We start from the raw sequence: 17,921 nt of genomic DNA on the forward strand, positions 1-17,921 counted from the left end.
CCCTGCATGAAGCCTGTTCTCCCTCTGCCTGTGTCTCTGCCTCTCTCTCTCTCTCTCTCTCTCCCCCTCTGTGTGTTGTGTGTGTGTGTGTGTGTCTCATGAATAAATAAAATCTTTTTTTAAAAAAAAGGAAGATATTTTTGTTTTTCTCTATTAGAGAATATAAATTTATACATAACTACAGAATGAAATATTTCTTTAAAGACTGAAACTTGTGACCTTGTTTCACTTAAGCAAGGCAAATGTGAAAGAAAAACTATTTCTTAGCCGCCCACTTCTGGAGGCACAGGTATCCAGCCAGCTTTTCCTTTCTGTCTGCAGAAATGTCAGATATCTTACTTACTTACTTACTTACTTACTTACTTACTTACTTACTTACTTACTTTTACTTACTTATGTATTTGAGAGTGAGGGGAGAAAGATAGAGAGGGAGACAAGCAGATTCCCCCACTGAGTGCAGAGCCCCACCTCAGGACCCTGTAATTATAACCATTGGCAAAGTCAAGAGTCCAAAACTTAACCCACAGAGTGACTCAGTCACCCCAAATTCTTGTTTAAGGATAACTGACTAAGTTTCAAAGTCGAGCACACTTGGTGGTGAAGGCAGTATTAGGACGTTGCTAGAACATGACATTTGTCCCCAAACTCCTGAAAAGAAAGACAACTATGCCTTTCAGAAACATTTGCTGTCTCTACAGGTAGTAGGTGATATTAAGTGAAGATGAAGCATAACATAGTAGGATAAAGAGGGAGCTAAACTCTAAACTCAAAGTTCTAAGAACATTAGCCTGACCTCATTTCTTACTTTGAGCCCTGGTGTTTAATTACTCTTGCATTTACATTTCCATTAGTAAAATGAACATGAAAATATAACACATTTAGGAGTGATTTAAGGAATGACCCATAATGTTGATCAAGAAACACTTGGTAAACACTTGCTAGGCTTTTTAATCACAGGACATTTAATGCTTGGCAGAACGAATAGATTAGAAACAGATTTTCTTAATCTCCATAGCAAGAACTGAGCAGAAGTATAAACTCCAAAAGGGATATTTAATATATAATAGTAGTTAAAAATAACTGCATTAAAATGAAACTGACAAGAGGATATCTAATCCAACCATATGGGCCTAAATGCTTCTGGCTTGTGATGACTTCATGATTGATTGGGATAAAACATAGCCATTTAAAAATTCAAAATAAGAAAAAGGCACCTGAGAGTAAAGTAATCACCAGAAGCCTCTGAGGTAGTGAATTTTTTTTTAATGAAACTTAAAAAGAAATCCTAAAATTCAGAAAGTGAACTTGTATAGTTATCCAGTGGCTTAATTCATGCAAAATGTTTTATGGGATCCGTGCTTCTCTGATTTTCCTCACTGTACAGTGAAGACTAGGGACCATGCATATATACATGCTTCATTGCTTCCTGCCAGTGATTTTGATGTACTTTGTACTATCACTTATTTTAATTTCTTAGAGAATCAGGTCTCACACTTATTTCTTCAGAGCTTAGGAACTTTTCTCAATTAAAACTTGAAGAAGAACCATAGTATGTACAATAGATGCAGGGGCTCCAGTGTTGGGAAGCAGGAAGTCTAAACCCTCATCCACTCAATTCCCCTCAACTTAGGGTGCCAGCTAAGCATCTCCATTGGATCCTGGTAGTTCAAGGGACTTTTGTCCTAAAAAGAACCTGGATAGTAATAGAGCCATGGAACTAGATGTGTATGAACTATATGACTATATAACTATGTAATTATATAACTATTTGTAACTAAGATAGATCAATCTTTCAGTCTAATTCTCATTTTGTAGATAAGGAAAATGAAAGCTAAAAGAGCTCACTCTTCAAAGCCATCCACCTAATTATCAATAATGAGAGGATGAGAGAGATGGAAAGAACTAACATTTTATTGACTACCTGCAGTATCAGCAGGTACTGTGCTAATTCCAGCCTCCTAAAACTCGGAATGGTGCTTTCCCTTATTCCCAGGAACTAAGTAAACAGATTGAAGACCAAAATAGTTAGGTGACCAGGCCTCCAGAAGAATGTACAAGTCATGGAAAAAGAGGGAAGATACCAAGGAATTGCTACGTGACCAAAACCAGTTCACAGTGCTCTCCGAATGAGCTCCCCAAGTGTAGCTCAGACTCTAGTGGTCCAAATTCTATTTTTGTTCTCCAAGTTTGTGTTCACATTTGATAAATGCTGAGAGAGGTAAAGGATTAGCATCATATTCATTACCAGGACAACATCCTGCACAAGCACCAAATTGCCTTTTCCTTGCTGCCTCAGCAAGAACACTTGAGATGCCCAAACACCAAGGGAAGGGTGCTTATTAGCAACAAACACATCAGAAGCCACTATGGAGGATATGTGCAACATCAGTGTCTCTTATTCTATAAATATCCTCGCTACAAAATTCCACTCTGAAACAGATCGCAAGGTTTTGTTTTTTGTTTTTGTTTTTTTCAAATTACCTTGTTTATGTCTCCACATAAATGAAGTGGAAAATAGAATAAAGGAAGAACAAAAGACGTATTCCTTTGTGCAAGCACAAAGGTGGGCAGCCTCGTTGTACTCTGTAGTTGAAACAACCTGAAATGAAAACAATCTGGGGAAATCTCATGCTGGAAGCCTGTCTTAGGCAGTATTAGAACAGCTGAGAACTTCTCAAAATTTAATGTGGATAAAATCACCTAGGGATCTTGTTAAAAATGCAGATTCTGACTCTGCAGATTAGGTTTGGGACTGAGAGTTTGTATTTCTGGAAAGCCCTAGGCAATGCTGATGTTGCTGTTTTGTAGACCAGGCTTTGAGTAATGAGAGAGGGGACAAGGTAATGGCCACAAAATACACAACACCCTCAATATGATGGCATAAATTTTCTTTCTTTCTTTCTTTCTTTCTTTCTTTCTTTCTTTCTTTCTTTCTTTCTTTCTTTCTTTCTTTCTTTCTTTTCTTTCTTTCTTTCTTATTCTCAAAATTTAAACCTTTGAGTTCTACAAGCATATAAGTAACCCTAGGAAAAGTGAACTATTAAGCTCTGGAGAGCAAAAAACATTCTGATCTGACCATCTAGACTCCATTTTTGGACCAAGAGGACATTTTTACTTCAGGGTTATGGATACAGTCGTTTATATAATATCATTAAAGAATTTTCATAAAGTACTTTCCAAAATCATCTGTGTTTAGCCAAATTATTTTCATTATCAATTTTATATGCATAGAATCAACATATTTTAATTTTAACTTTACTGAAATTATTTTCTGGATCTGTTATTTTCCATGCAAATTTTGCAAATTACATTTTTTTTTAGTTAATAACAAATTTTATCACTGTGAATTTTCTTTTGTGGTTATTACTTCAAAACATCCAACTTTAGGGATGAAAATTTTACAATTTTGGATTTGGTCTACATTATTTGATTCTTCTGGAAAGATTATGATGTACTGTTTTAGCTTTTGTCAGAGTCATTTGTGTTGGTTAATTTCCACATAAACATTTATTATAAATTTTATAAAAGACTGAGAGCTTGCATTTAGTTTGCAGAACAAATAGCCTAAGGGGAAAGACACTGGATCTGGATACACAATTGAGTTGGCTTGGAATTTATGAACTCTGAGGAAAGGAGGATTTTGAGATAGAAAAGAAAAGGAAAGAAAATAGGAAAAGAAAAGAAAGGAAAGGAAAGGAAAGGAAAGGAAGGAAAGGAAAGGAAAGGAAAGGAAAGGAAAGGAAAGGAAAGAAAGAAAAGAAAGAAAAAAGAAAGAAAAGAAAAAAGAAAAGAAAGAAAAGAAAAAAAGAAAAGAAAAGAAAAGAAAAGAAAAGAAAAGAAAAGAAAAGAAAAGAAAAGAAAGAAAAGAAAGAAAAGAAAAAAAGTTTCAAGAATGTATAGGGCAAGGGAAGCTATACAGAGGGTAAGGAAATATCAGAAGCAAATAAAATATGTTGGACTGAAAAAAGTTACTTACTCTCCAACAAACATACCTCTGCCCTACCTAGAGTGTCAGTAACTGAAATCAATCCTCCATCTATCTAGTAGTGTATTGGTTTTTTCAGATGTTTCCTTTTCTTTCCCAATAATTACCTATCTGCATTTGTGAAGGGTTAATGGAATTCTATAAACACTACCATGGATCCCATTTACTTACAAAATCTCATAACTTCACACTGATATTATTTGTCATTGTGCTTTTACTCCATAATATTAAATCAATCAATCAATCTTTAATTTCCTTTTTTTTTTTTGATGAAATGCATTTAGGGAATTTGTCCTTAGACCTCAGAGAGACAGCCACACATGTAGTGATCATGATGTTTCCCATTAAAATGGCTTATATGAACATTTTGAAGTTGGATCAGCATATGCTGTATTTTAAATTAAAAAAAAATGTCTATAGGATGTATACTACACTCTGTATATATCCTTTACTCCTGTTTATGCTCTCTTCATAACAAAAAGTTCTTTTTTGGATTCACATTAATTAGGCAGTTAAAATGATAAAATGCACTTTCATGGCTTCTTGTATTTTCAAAGAAAATTAAATTTGTGAGTTAATAAAAAATTGTATGTATGCAAATTGGTGGTCATCTGTTTCCCTCCTTTCTTCCTAAAATTTCACATCTTTCCATTCCTTTTCAGTCACACAGACATAACTTACATTTGAGTTATTTCCAGTAGTTAACAGTGATTATTTGGAAGACTAGATCCTTGTAACAGACAGGGATAAGTCGTGATATGGCTTCAGAGTTTTCTATAACAGAGCACACATATATTTGTCTAAGGAAGTGGCTTAAATCAATCAATAAAGTCTCAGGAGCTCACATTATTAATTCTAAAATATGAGTAGCAAATTAATGCCAAATTCTCTCTCTCTCTCTCTTTTTTTTTTTTTTTTTTTTTTTTTCTCAGAAACAACATGAGGGCACATGACTAATGTACCACCAAAACTCTTTCTACAGGGTAATTTTCCGAAGTTGTCAGACATTTTCAGTATGGTCCTCTATCATAGGATGGTTTTGTATCCCTAAATCAAAAAAACAAACAAACTAACAAACAAACAAACAAAACACTTGAATGGAAGACAAATTCTGGAATGAACTCAAAATGCTTATGAAAATTAAAAGTATAAGATGATTATGAAAATGCCATTGATAATATTCCTTGAGGTCAGGGTAAGTCTAAGTGACCAACTTAATGCATGTTACTGTTGGTGTACATTTTTATAAATTTTTAGGAGAGTAACATATATGCCACTTAAAGATATTTGTGAAATTTATTTACATTTTTGAAAGTTTCAGAAATGGTAAATATTTCTTACTTATCCTGATTTCTTTATACTTCTTTGCAGTAATGACTGTGAAGACAAATACCAGTGCTTGAGCATTTGAAGAAAAAGGAAAGAAAGAAAGAGAAAAAGAAGGACATAGAAAATGTAACAGGGAAATTATACCTGAATTTTTATGTGGAAGTTCTAGTTATAAATCAGGCAATGTTTTAATATTAAATTGAAATAATGTTAACAAATTGTTATTTCTTTGAGTGATACTTTGTCAAATAAGAACCAACAGTTAAGAAAGGTGGTAAAAGCCTAGCATTCTGGATGAATGGTTTATGCAAAATGTGAAAAGTGTAGAGCAGACTTTTAACTGGAAATTGTGATAGTCCCCACACTGAACATTGATCCCCCAGGTACATGGGTGGTATTAACTGGGATGGGTAAAATTTCAGATCTAGATTCCCTGCAAATATTTGGGTTCAGGCCAAGTATTCTCTGAGCCTGCCCCTTAATTTACCCATGTGAGCACATTGCACTAGATGTGAAAACAATGCTCTAAATCCTACTTTAGGACTTATTTAAATGACAGGTTTGTACCAACCATTGTTTCATAGTAACATATGATTCAGATGTCAAAAATTGGGAAGAGGCTGACCACTTAGACCATCGCCGACCTCAAGGGACATTATTAAATGGTATTTTCATGATCATTTTACACTTTTAATTTTCATAAGCATTTTATGCTTACTCCAGAATTTATTTTCCATTCAAGTTAGGAGTATGATTAATGGAAGTAAAGAGCGTGAATGTGCCTTTTAGTATTGTAGCTTTGGTATTACTTAGCAGAGTTCCCATGTAAGTAGCTGCTCCCCATCTTTTTTACTCTCCTACTGACACTGTATGAGAGACAATGATGTCACTCACTGGATCACCTAGACTTTAAATCCTCCCAGGTCAGCAGGGACATCTTTCCTTTGTTCTACAATTCAAAGAAATCCCCTGCACTTCTCTACAAATGCTTATCATAAAATATATTTATCAATACATTTAAAGAAATATTATACACATATTATATATATATATAAAACATGTATATATGTATATACACTACATTCCATTTTGGACATCACATGTTAAGAAGAACCTCTCAAAATAGAGTCCATTAGTAAAAGAGTAATCATTATTCTTGAAAAGTTTGGAAACCCAGCAAGGGGAGGTATGGTAGAAAAATCTACCTAGCATGAACAGAGATAAGAGAGAGGAATAAAGGGAGAACATAGCTAGGAGAGAATAAAAGAGAGAATGAGAGAGAGAGAGAAGGAGAGAGGAAGGGATGAGATAGGATGGGGAATATGTTAGCTACCTTCAAATATCAGAAAAGTCATTTTAGACATATTCTGTTTGCTCTAAAGAAAAAAAAATAAGTGTGGAAATTTTGAGAAGGCAAAGTCAGTTGTCCAAGCAGTCTTGCAAAAGTGGCATTGCTATTACTGAAAGTATTTAAAAAGAGTCTGGAAAACCTCTCTCAGGACTGGTTAGAAGATGCCTTTGTAGTTGAAGATCTGGACCAGGTCACCTGTTTTCAAACTTTAAGTTGCATACGATATACACATGAAACATGTTGATTCCTTCCAAAAGATCTGGGGTGAAGACTAAGATTATTGAGTATTTCTAACAAGCTCCCAGGTGATGCCCACTCCACTCTGTGGAACATACTCTGAGTAGCAAGGGACCAGATGATCCTGGAGGTGCCTTCTCACTGTAAATATGAGCATTTCCTCAGCCAGGTAGTGAACTAAAGAAAATCCCAAGTCCAGAGTTAGCTATGCTGCATGTTCAAATTTCATTGATAAAATAACTAATCCACCCTTTTTAGAGGCAGAAAATTGCTGGAAAACAACACTTGAGAGATAATAGCATAAGCACTGGGATAATGATACTAAAATGCCCTCAAAGAAAATTGGCAGCGATTCCTGATTCATACCCAGCATAGACAAGTGTGAGGAGCTTGAAACCAAATGTAACCACTAATACTGAAATTGGACCCTGCCAGCTAATAGCATGTTCACACAAGCCAGTGTTTAGGGGACAAAGATTGAAGATTGAAGAACTCCATGATGAGACAAGGATCAGGATATGTTGTATCATTGAGCCATAGTGGGAGTGGAATTACACACCAATATGCTGAGCTGTTCTGTCTTCCTTTTGACCTTTGGACTCAAGCAAACCCAAAAAGGAAAGAGAATTGGCATTTTGGTTGCATCTCATGCTACTTTTAATCAGCTGCAAGATTTTGCTGCCCTTGAGAACACTGCTCCCTATTCTGTGTGAGCAGCTTGACCAGAGGCCAGCTGAAAGGCTGTCACTCGGTCAACAGGAAGTGGACGTGGACAAAAGGTCCAAGTTTAGGAATGCCTCTCTGGATTTCATTTTGATATAGAGCCTAGTCAAACTCAGCTCTTGCGGCCAGAGCCAGAATAAAAATGTGCTCACAGGGTAACTGTGGCCTTTTTAAAAAATATTTTTTATAGTCACAGTCTTTGTAATACATACACAGAAACCCAACTGCAGGAAAAAGCAGAATGCAAGAGAAGAATATGAATTCCTTAATTAAATGTACTTGTTAATAACATTTGAAATGCGTGTTTGTAACTGTTTCACTCGCTGAAAGAAATTCATTCTTCAGATACTTCCTTCTACTCTCTGTGGTCAAAGGAGGTCATTCTGAAGAATTTAAAGGGAACCACTCATATCTTGTAGTCCCAAATGCTTTGTGAAGTCAGAGTCCAGCACGTGCATTTTAAAGGAGCATCACCATTGCTTAGGCATTGTGAGAACAAGCAGCTGCGATTCCTTCATCTCTGTATGCTTTCCTACTGTAAGATAGAGCTTCCCTGAAACCTTCATAAGTTCTGTACTAGGCATATACAAGTTTAAATTCTTTCTGCCACCTGTTGGGCGTGGCACAAAGGTGTGAGTTCCTGGGTGTTGGAACCGGACATGATAACAGTTTAAAAAAGAATAGGAAAAAAAAAAAAAAAAGAATAGGTAACAAAAAAAGATACTGGAGAATTTTATCAGAATACTCTTAACGGTTGCTGTGGGCATTAACGGGGATCATGTGAATGAAACTCCTTAAATACAATGGGCCGCCAATGGTAGATGGATAAATAGAAAAGTCACTGTTGTAAGATTATCTGCCTAATTAAAGCTGACTTTCCAGGAATCAAACTGATTCTGTTCCCAAGAATGGGGGATGGTTTTATCACAGTATCATTTCCCTCTGTAACACTGGAGTTGCTAAAAAATATATCTCTGAGTGTTTAACCCTATAAATATCACCTTCCAAAAAAAAAAAAAAACTAAAAAACATTTAGCAATGGAAATGAAAGGGCATAGAAATGGACAGTCATACGAGGGGAGATGAGACTATCGAAACATGAAAAAAAAAAAAAAGAGAAAAACAGTTTGAAAAAACAAATAAACCCAAGTGGCTGTAAAAGTTTAAGAATCTAAGTGACTACTAGATAATATTAAAATCAGGAAATCTATTTCATCACGTGAGTACTTAATGAGCACCTGCTACATGCAGTATCCCGCACCAGATGCTTGGGGAGCTAGGCAAGGATCTTGAGAGGCAGCGGAGCACAGTGGTTAAGAGAATGGACGTTGGAGCTCCACAGCCTACATTTGAATCCAAGTTCTGCCACTTGTTATGCGATGTTGGGGAAGTTACTGTGCCTCAGTTTCTCCATCACAAAAGTGAGGATAATAGTTTTGCTTACTTTTCAAGGCTCTTGTGAGGCTTAAAAATACTATATGAATAGTACACACAACCATACTTGTACCTAATAGACGCTATGAGTAGTGACTACACATACCTAGCACTATTCTAACATCTGTAATGCCTCAAAAGACGAGAGGTACTACAGAAAGGTATGAGAGTTATTAATTCATATGACATCTCATGTATGCTGGTCAATTATCTGTCGGCCTACAGAACCATTCATCTGCTCTGTATCCTTGGAAAGTGCATTTCCCAGGCTCCAGTGATAAGTAGATTCCACAAGGCTTAGCCAGTATGAGGCACCGAAAGAGAATAAGGCCTGAAGAAGAAAAGACAATATATTTCTTTCTCCTACATTGTCTCCTCCTGATCCCAGCTCCCACCAGAAGGCCCCTTTGTGGTTCTTGCTTTCACTGGATAGTCCCAGCTTTAAGGTTATGGTAACCCTACCTCCCTTCAGTGCCCTCTAGACCTAAGGTGCTAGCAGCTTTCTATAATCCTGCCTGCCCCCTCCAACCCTACAGACCTCAATGTGCTAGAAGTTGCCTGTTATTCTAACCTCTGGGTTGCCCATCTAGGCTGTGTTTAGCTTCTTGGCTGTTCCATCTCTATGCAAGTAATCCCTCTGTAGGTACTGCCTAGAGGCACTTATGTTTTCCTAACTGGACCTTAATTTTATAGCATGTCACGTCTTGTGAAATGGGTAAGACTGGGTTATGCTAAAATGCAGACAAAGAACATTCCAAACTGACTGCATGCCCAAACCAGATGAAATAACTCATGGTTTTGAAACTTTCAGCAAAGAGGTCAACAGTAGTTATATTTTGGTAGATATACAAAGTTCGCTACATGAGCCTTCAGTCTGCAGGTTGTTAAAAGGTTCTGGAGCTAGCCTCTCTGGATTTAAATTCTGATTCTGTCAGCCCCGATTGTAGCTTCTCTCAGTTTGATTCTGGCTCCATCCTGTACTGATTGTGTGCCTCTCCTTGACTCAGTTTGCTCATCTGAAATATGGGAATAACAATAGCACTAATGTTACAGTGAGGATAAATGAGTTAATATACATAAAGAGCTGAGAATAGGGCTTGGAACAAAGCAAGCATCCCACATTTTATTGACTCCACTAAAAATAGCAAAGAAACTTTGTCAACACAGATTTACACATCACAAACTCAATTTTCTGGCACGTCAGTCAATAAGGAAGCTTAAAACCATTATGAGTGAGCATTTTCATAGGGATGCAAGCTTGGTGAGGGCTGGAGCTCTGGCTATACAGATTACCATTGTATTCACAGCATCTAGTAGGTGCAAGGCTCAGGATAGGAGCCCACTATGAGGAAGTAAATGAGCAGAGATCCAGGAGCTATGTTTCGCTGACTTCCAAAGTGAGAAAGACCAATTAAAAGTCAAACTTTGGGATACCAATAAATTGTTAAGTAACAAGAAACAACAAGAAGGAAATACACTATAGAAATGTCAGAAAGGCATAGGATCACAACACCTACCTATGAACTAGACGTTATTCTAGCTTCTGAGGCTACTACAGTGAGCACTTCTGGCATCATGAAGCCTTATGCTAGTGGCAAAGACCAAAAAAAAAAAAAAAAAAAAAAAGATGCATGCTACTTAAAACAATTTAAAATATTTAATACAAGTAAGGGTGGAATAAAACAAAATAGAATGTCAATGTCACAAAAAAAATAATATAGTGAAGTAAGAGTGAGAAAGTGACAGGGTGTTATTTTAGATAATTCCGTCATGGTAGGGCCTCTTGAAGAAATGACATTTGAGCAGAGACCTGAACACAGTCAGGAACGTCCCCAGAGCCTCTCTGTGGAAAGTACATTACAGGTAGAGGAAACAGTTAATATTAGTTTTGATATGAACCTTGACCTTAACAGGTAATACATTGTGATTCCTTCCAAATTTAGGTGTCTGTGACATAAGATTCTTTAACCTCACTGAATAGAATTAAATACCAATGAGCTATGATGGAACTCCTTTAGGAAATGGTACATGTATCTTTGAAATAGCAAACAAATCAGCACTTTCAGTGTTTTGCTGAGAAATAGCAATAAAGCATAATATACCCTTTATATTAATCTGTGCATAATACATATGCATTCTCTGGTCTAGAAGAACTAATCCTCCCAAAAGTGTTTATCAAATGAAACTACTTCCACAAACATAAAGATGTACTCTCATTTTTCTCAGTTTAGGTTAGCTAAGTTTGTTTTGTATAAATCTTGTACAACTTTTATTCAGCCTTCTGTGCTGATAGTATTTATTTGCCCCTTGGAAATATATTCTGCAAGATAAAATAGATAAACGTCAGAATTTCCCTAGCTCTAGAAAGTCAGTACTGTCCAATGGAAATATAGTACATGCCACAGATGTATTTAAAAATTTTTCTAGCAGCCACATTAAGAACTGTAAGAGAGGTAAGATTAGTTTTGATATATTTTGTTTAACCCAACCTCTCCAAAACGTTATCATTTTAACATGTAGTTAATACTAAAATTGTTAATGAAATGTTTTACATTATTTTTAGTACTAGGTATATATTTTATACTCAAATTTCAATTTGGACTAAGCATATCTCAAGTGCACAGTAGCTATCCTTGACTTGTGGTTACTTTATTAGGTCTAAATCATTAGAATGAAAGTACCATCCTAATACTGGGACTAGGTGGCCAAATTTAGGAAATAAAAAAACAGGTTGTCAGGTTAAATTTAAATTTCAGGAAAACAATAAATAATAATCATATGGGGGCACATTTATACTAAAAACTCTTATACTAAGTGTACTTATACTAAAAATGTATTTGTTGTTCATTTGAAGTTCAAATTTAATTGGAGTTCTTATATTTTATCTGGAAATTCTGGTTAGAACATAAAGGTAAAGTTTTTGGCCACACTCAATAAAGCAATCAAAGTTACCATGAAATACCAAATAATGACAATACCTTACAATGCCATTGTAAAACTTCCATTTTAATACCAATGCAGCAGTTTTGATGTATTTTGGAGAGAAAAATTATGTGCAAGTTTGAGATTTCAGCAGGAAAAGCTACCCCAAAAAGCCACCTTAACTGATCTAGTTGACAGGAAGTGTGAAAGCAAAGGAGGAAATTTTCATATAGAAATCAGATATTACTCAGCTATTAGAAATGACAAATACCCACCATTTGCTTCAACGTGGATGGAACTGGAGGGTATTATGCTGAGTGAAGTAAGTCAGTCGGAGAAGGACAAACATTATATGTTCTCATTCATTTGGGGAATATAAATAATAGTGAAAGGGAATATAAGGGAAGGGAGAAGAAATGTGTGGGGAATATCAGAAAGGGAGACAGAACGTAAAGACTGCTAACTCTGGGAAACTAGGGGTGGTAGAAGGAGAGGAGGGCGGGGGGTGGGAGTGAATGGGTGACGGGCACTGGGGGTTATTCTGTATGTTAGTAAATTGAACACCAATAAAAAATAAATTAAAAAAAAATAAATAAATTCCTATTGAAAAAAAAAAAAAAAGAAATCAGAGAGCCAAAAACCAGCCAACCTGACAGTTGAACCAGATTTGAATTCTGGTTGACCTCTGAGATTCACACTCTCATCTGAGGACAACGACATAGTCATTGTCCTGGGTGGTTTTCAAACTGTGGCCCTCACCTAAGGAGTGACAGAAGCATTTGAGGGGTTGGGAAGCAAGAGGAATATAGATTCTTCACTAAAGCTCCAAATTATGGTACTCCACTGTTAGTTGTTTCAGATATATGTTGATGTAATATTTTATTAAACAAAATGGTCTAAAAATCAATAACTTCCAAAAAACATCCCTCAATTTCATCATTATATAGCAGCATATAAGTAAGCATGTATATAGGCTTTCAAATTATTTATGTGGCACAAACATAGTAACAATACTATTAATAGCAAATCAAAGGAAAAAAAACCCTCATCATCCCACTAATCAAATTACAATATTTTAATTTTTTTGTCTCCTTCCAGGTCTTTTCCATGTGCATAGAAAGTACAATCATTGCAGAAATGCATTTATTCTCATTTTAAAAAATATTTTATTTATTTATTTTACAGAGAGAGAGAGAGAGTGCACAAGCAGAGAGAGCAGCAGCAGAAGAGGGAGAAACAGGGAGCCTGATTCGGGACTCGATCCCAGAACCCTGGGTTTATGGCCTGAGCCAAAGGCAGACACTTCACTGACTGATCCACTTATTCTCATTTTTTACTTAATATTATATCATGAGAATTTCCCCAAGATGCAACATAGTCCTTGCCATGATTGCCATGTACTAGCATTCGATTCAATAAAAATATTTTAAAATTTCTTTTGTGGGAGAGGGTGCTGCTTGCCAGTATCCACTTTTGACTTTCAAATCTGTATTTCCAACCTGGATATATTCTAATCTCAGACATGTATTTTTGTCTACTCAACATCTTCACTTTGTCACCAGACCTCTCAAATGCAAACAGTTCTAAATGCAAATCTGCAGAACCTTTCTAGTATTGTTTTTCTCTTTGGGCATTTTGTTTCCAAAGGAATGAGCCAAGACAGTTGTCCAGGCCAGAAACCTGGAAATTACTCTAGGCTCTCTCTTCTCTACCTTCCTATTTTTCCGCCCATCCGCGCCATCACCTGACACTGTCAAATTGACCCCACACTTCTACAATCTTTTAATCTTCTTCATTCACATAGCTCTTCCCCAATTCTGTTCTCAAAATTTCTCCTGTATAGTTCTACAGGTGACTTTTTTCTCTTGGATTAATTTCTGACCCAAGATTAGTTCCCAGTAGTGTAAAGGCCAATGTAAAATATCTATGAGTAGGAAAAATTTGAGAGGGAGACAAACCATGAGAGACTCCTAACTCTGCGAAATGAACAAAGGGTTGCAGAAGGGGAGGTGGGCGAGGGGTTGGGGTAACTGGGTGATGGGAACTGAGGAGGGCACTTGATGGGATGAGCACTGGGTATTACACTATATGTTGGCAAATCGAACTCCAGTAAAAACAAAAAAAATTTGCTTGAAAAAAAAATAAGAGCTATACCAGTTTACATTGCAACTATCAATGGAAGTTATGACAATTTTACTGCAACACTGCCAGTTTAGGCTATTATTTTGGAGAAAAAACACAGAAATATATGGAGGGCATATGTAAGGTAATTGTTCCCTTCCCATCTCTCTACCTCAGTCCCCCAGTAGCCTTGTTCACATAGGTGTCCCTATCATTTTCAGTTTGTTGTTGTTGTTATTTTGTTTTACTTTTTTTGTTTGTTTGTTTGCTTTGTGAACATCATTATAAAATCTTTATGGGGGAAATGAATACTTTATTCATTGAGACACAATTAAAATGTCATCTTTCCCACCTCATAAAGCATGGTGTATAAGTGGACCCCTGCTTTCAGTAAATTACAAACTGTGAATAAGATTACCAGATTTTGAAAGATGAACAAAGAAAGTGGTGAAGTGTGTTGACAAGATGAAAATGGTCACTTAAACTTTAGACATTTCCTGCCAAGGTGAAAAGAGAGCTGCTAATTTACCCTGAAAACTATAAATGTTTTCATATTCTCTCCTGTTAAAGGATGCATCTTTAATAATGGCCTTCTTTTACTATGAAAGAGGTCAGGAAGAAATAGCCATACACATTTATCAACAATGGAAACTTTCTATATTTTTCCTGAGGCATTTTCATTATTTGTATGTGTTCATGCATGGAATTGGCTACTTTATAGCCTAAAACAAGAAATGGACACAGCAGTTTGGTATCTAGGAGATCTATGATATCATCCTAATACCAAGATGACAACTTGTAAAATAGCTTTTCTATTTTTAAAATTCAAGAAACAACGCATTTCTATGTGGCTATGGGTGCACATAGAGAAAACTGGATATTTGTTTAGTATTTCTCCAAAATGAGCCATGATGAATCTGACTGGGTCCTTGATAATGCTGGTGCCAGCTGCACTCAATGGTCTGTGCCTAGTATGGTGTCACATTCATAATGGTTATCAAATATACACTTGTGGATATATTAATGAAAGGCCTACAACTCAGAAGGAGAAAAGAGGCAAGGACTATTTAAAAATGTAGGCACTGCAATGTACTCTTACTGATGTACAACGGGCTTTTTTCCTGCCCTTTTAGTTCCTCCCAGATATTCTACAAGTCAGTTTTGCAAAAGCTACAAGATTGGATATTTATTTTAAAAAACAAAACCAGAAAAACCTAGAGCATGTAGTGTAAGAGTAAATGTTTTCACTTAGAACTTTACTCATGTTATGTGTCAATATTCCCTTAATGTTTCTTATCCCCAAATACTACATTTGTCTTTTAGTAGATTTTGGAACTGCCTTGACTTCTGGGTAACCTCTTCTCTTAATGCACTACTCTCTGCAAGAATATGAGATCAACATACCAGATTGCTAACCCAATGTCTACTCTAGAGTCTTGAATCTTTAAGGTACTTGATGCCATTGATTATTTCTTTTTAGGAATGCTACTCCTTTAGCTTTTATGATATTGTGCCCTGTCCATTCCTCTGGGTTTTTCTGTTTGCCCTTAAATACTTCCTCTCCTTAGTCTTGTGCTATGTGCCGCCCCATATTCCCTCCTTCAGTGATTTAATCAGCAGCTGCAGTTCAGATGACCCTTACCCTCGTATCATCATCTCCTGATCTTTTAGGTCTATTTATACTAACTTATCAAATTTTTAATAGGATGTCCTAGTGGTATATACTAAATTCAATATATCCTGAGTCAAATGTACTATTTTGTCTATAAAACTGAATTACCTTTGTCCCGTCTCAGAACCACCACCAGTGACCCAGTTGTTGAAGTCAGAAGCTATAGTCTTCCTTGATCTCTCTCCTCCCCCAGACTACCTCATCTTATTGGTGCCCAGGTCTTCCTCATTCTCATCTTTAACATGTATCTCCACTTTACCTTTTCTGCTCCAAAGCCTTCTGTCTATGTCCTCTTAAACTCTTACACAGACAACTGCAATATCCACTTTGACAGAACTCTCTTCCTACCAGCACTCTGTTTTATTAATGGTTGGCAATATGCCCAGCTATGAAAACTACAATTTCCAGCCTCACTTGAGTATCATGAACCCATGAGCATGTTACAGTTTAGGGTCAGTGACATTTAAGTGGAAAACTCTCAAACAAGGACACACTCAACTGGTCACTTGTCTTCTGCTCCTTAGCTTCCTTGAATTCTTCCTGCCTGAAATGCAAATGTAATGTTAAAGGGGTTTGTGGGAATGCAGGAAACCAACCATCTGCAACCACAGGTGGAGAAGGCATGAAGATAAAAAGCACACATCAACATCAAGGATAGGTGAGTTCTAAGTCTCTGAATGATGAAGTTGCCATATTGGCTCTGGATTAAGCCCGTCCCTCAGTCTCTGTATGCTACAGGGAAAGATAGTTTAAGTCAGTGTTCAGCCATTTTTAGGTGTTATACTAACAGAGGAATGCAACGTAAAGGATCCATCCTCCTCACCTGCATCTAGCATTCCTCCTCCTCTGTCATTCCCAATCTAGATGTGGTTTTTCAAAACATGGCTTTGACCACATTCTCATCTGCCTGTGAATCTCTCCTACTCTAGGTTTTATTCAAGAAACCTCACAATAAGACCTGAGCTTGCATTTCAGGTTTATTACTTACCATTTCCATGCATGCAAGCCCTGCACCTTATAGCTATCAGAAAATGCCATGCAAGTGTACAGCTTCCTGCTACTGCCATGCCCTTTCCTCTTCTAGGAGAACCTCTCCTTGCCATCTCCGCTATATAAAGTTCCATTCATCCATTAAAGTCAAGCTCAAATATCACCTCCTCCCTGAAACATGTCACTGTGCCTTTCCAAACAGTTAAGAGCATACCTTTTGGAACTACATGGTTGCAGGCTCTGTGGGTTAGAGACTGAATGATCTTGAGAACTGCCTGGGTATCCTCATCTGTGAAATGCTAATAACCTTAACACCTATCTCACAGATTCGTTGGAAGGATTAAATGAGTTAAGACATGTGGAGTCATTAGAAGAAAATCTGACATGCATAAAAAGTGCTCAGTGCTCACTGGTCATTAGGTAATAACATTAACTATAAAGATCATATTATCTTTTAGTTATATATGTGAAAATTTAGTTTTAGTTTATAGATATATAGTTTTAGTTTATATATGTAAATATATATAATACTATATATAAAAGCAAATGTATATTTATATATAATATCATATATAAAACTCAATATAGTTTATATATATATATATATATATACTTATATACATATATATTCCCTATTTCTTATCCCAGTGCCAAGCATGGAATCTATCAAAGATAGATATTTGACATGACCAAGTAGGATTTATCCCTGGGACACAAGACTGGTTCAACATTCGTAAAACAATCAATGTGATTCATCATATCAGCAAGAGAAAAACCAAGAACCATATGATCCTCTCATTAGATGCAGAGAAGCATTTGACAACATACAGTATCCATTCCTGATCAAAAATCTTCAGAGTGTAGGGATAGAGGGAACACTCCTCGACATCTTAAAAGCCATCTACGAAAAGCCCACAGCAAATATCATTCTCAATGGAGAAGCACTGGGAGCCTTTCCCCTAAGATCAGGAACAAGACAGGGATGTCTACTCTCACCACTGCTATTCAACATAGTACTGGAAGTCCTAGCCTCGGCAATCAGACAACAAAAAGACATTAAAGGCATTCAAATTGGCAAACAAGAAGTCAAACTCTCCCTCTTCGCCGATGACATGATACTCTACATAGAAAACCCAAAAGACTACACCCCAAGATTG

The 17,921-nt window shown here is 36.4% G+C and overlaps 1 protein-coding gene and 1 long non-coding RNA gene across 25 annotated transcripts in view; one reads left to right on the forward strand and one right to left on the reverse strand.

Annotated features, from left to right (window-relative positions):
• Nucleotides 1-13,417, forward strand: part of LOC112668659 (uncharacterized) — a 58,163-nt gene extending 44,746 nt beyond the window's left edge. The window contains exons 5-6 of one of the 4 annotated variants that reach the window (XR_003141773.3): nucleotides 1,816-1,936; nucleotides 5,357-5,517. This is a non-coding gene — a long non-coding RNA (uncharacterized LOC112668659). Of the gene's footprint in view, nucleotides 1-1,815; nucleotides 1,937-5,356; nucleotides 5,518-13,166 lie in introns of those variants that run through there. The other 3 variants (XR_003141771.2, XR_004808725.2, XR_003141770.3) reach the window with 3 other exon arrangements.
• Nucleotides 1-17,921, reverse strand: part of RBMS3 (RNA binding motif single stranded interacting protein 3) — a 1,287,947-nt gene that overhangs the window by 451,165 nt on the left and 818,861 nt on the right. The gene's annotated exons all lie outside the window — the stretch shown is intronic.

Source organism: Canis lupus, chromosome 23 (assembly GCF_003254725.2).
Source record: "Canis lupus dingo isolate Sandy chromosome 23, ASM325472v2, whole genome shotgun sequence".
NCBI classification, from domain to species: Eukaryota; Metazoa; Chordata; class Mammalia; order Carnivora; family Canidae; genus Canis; species Canis lupus.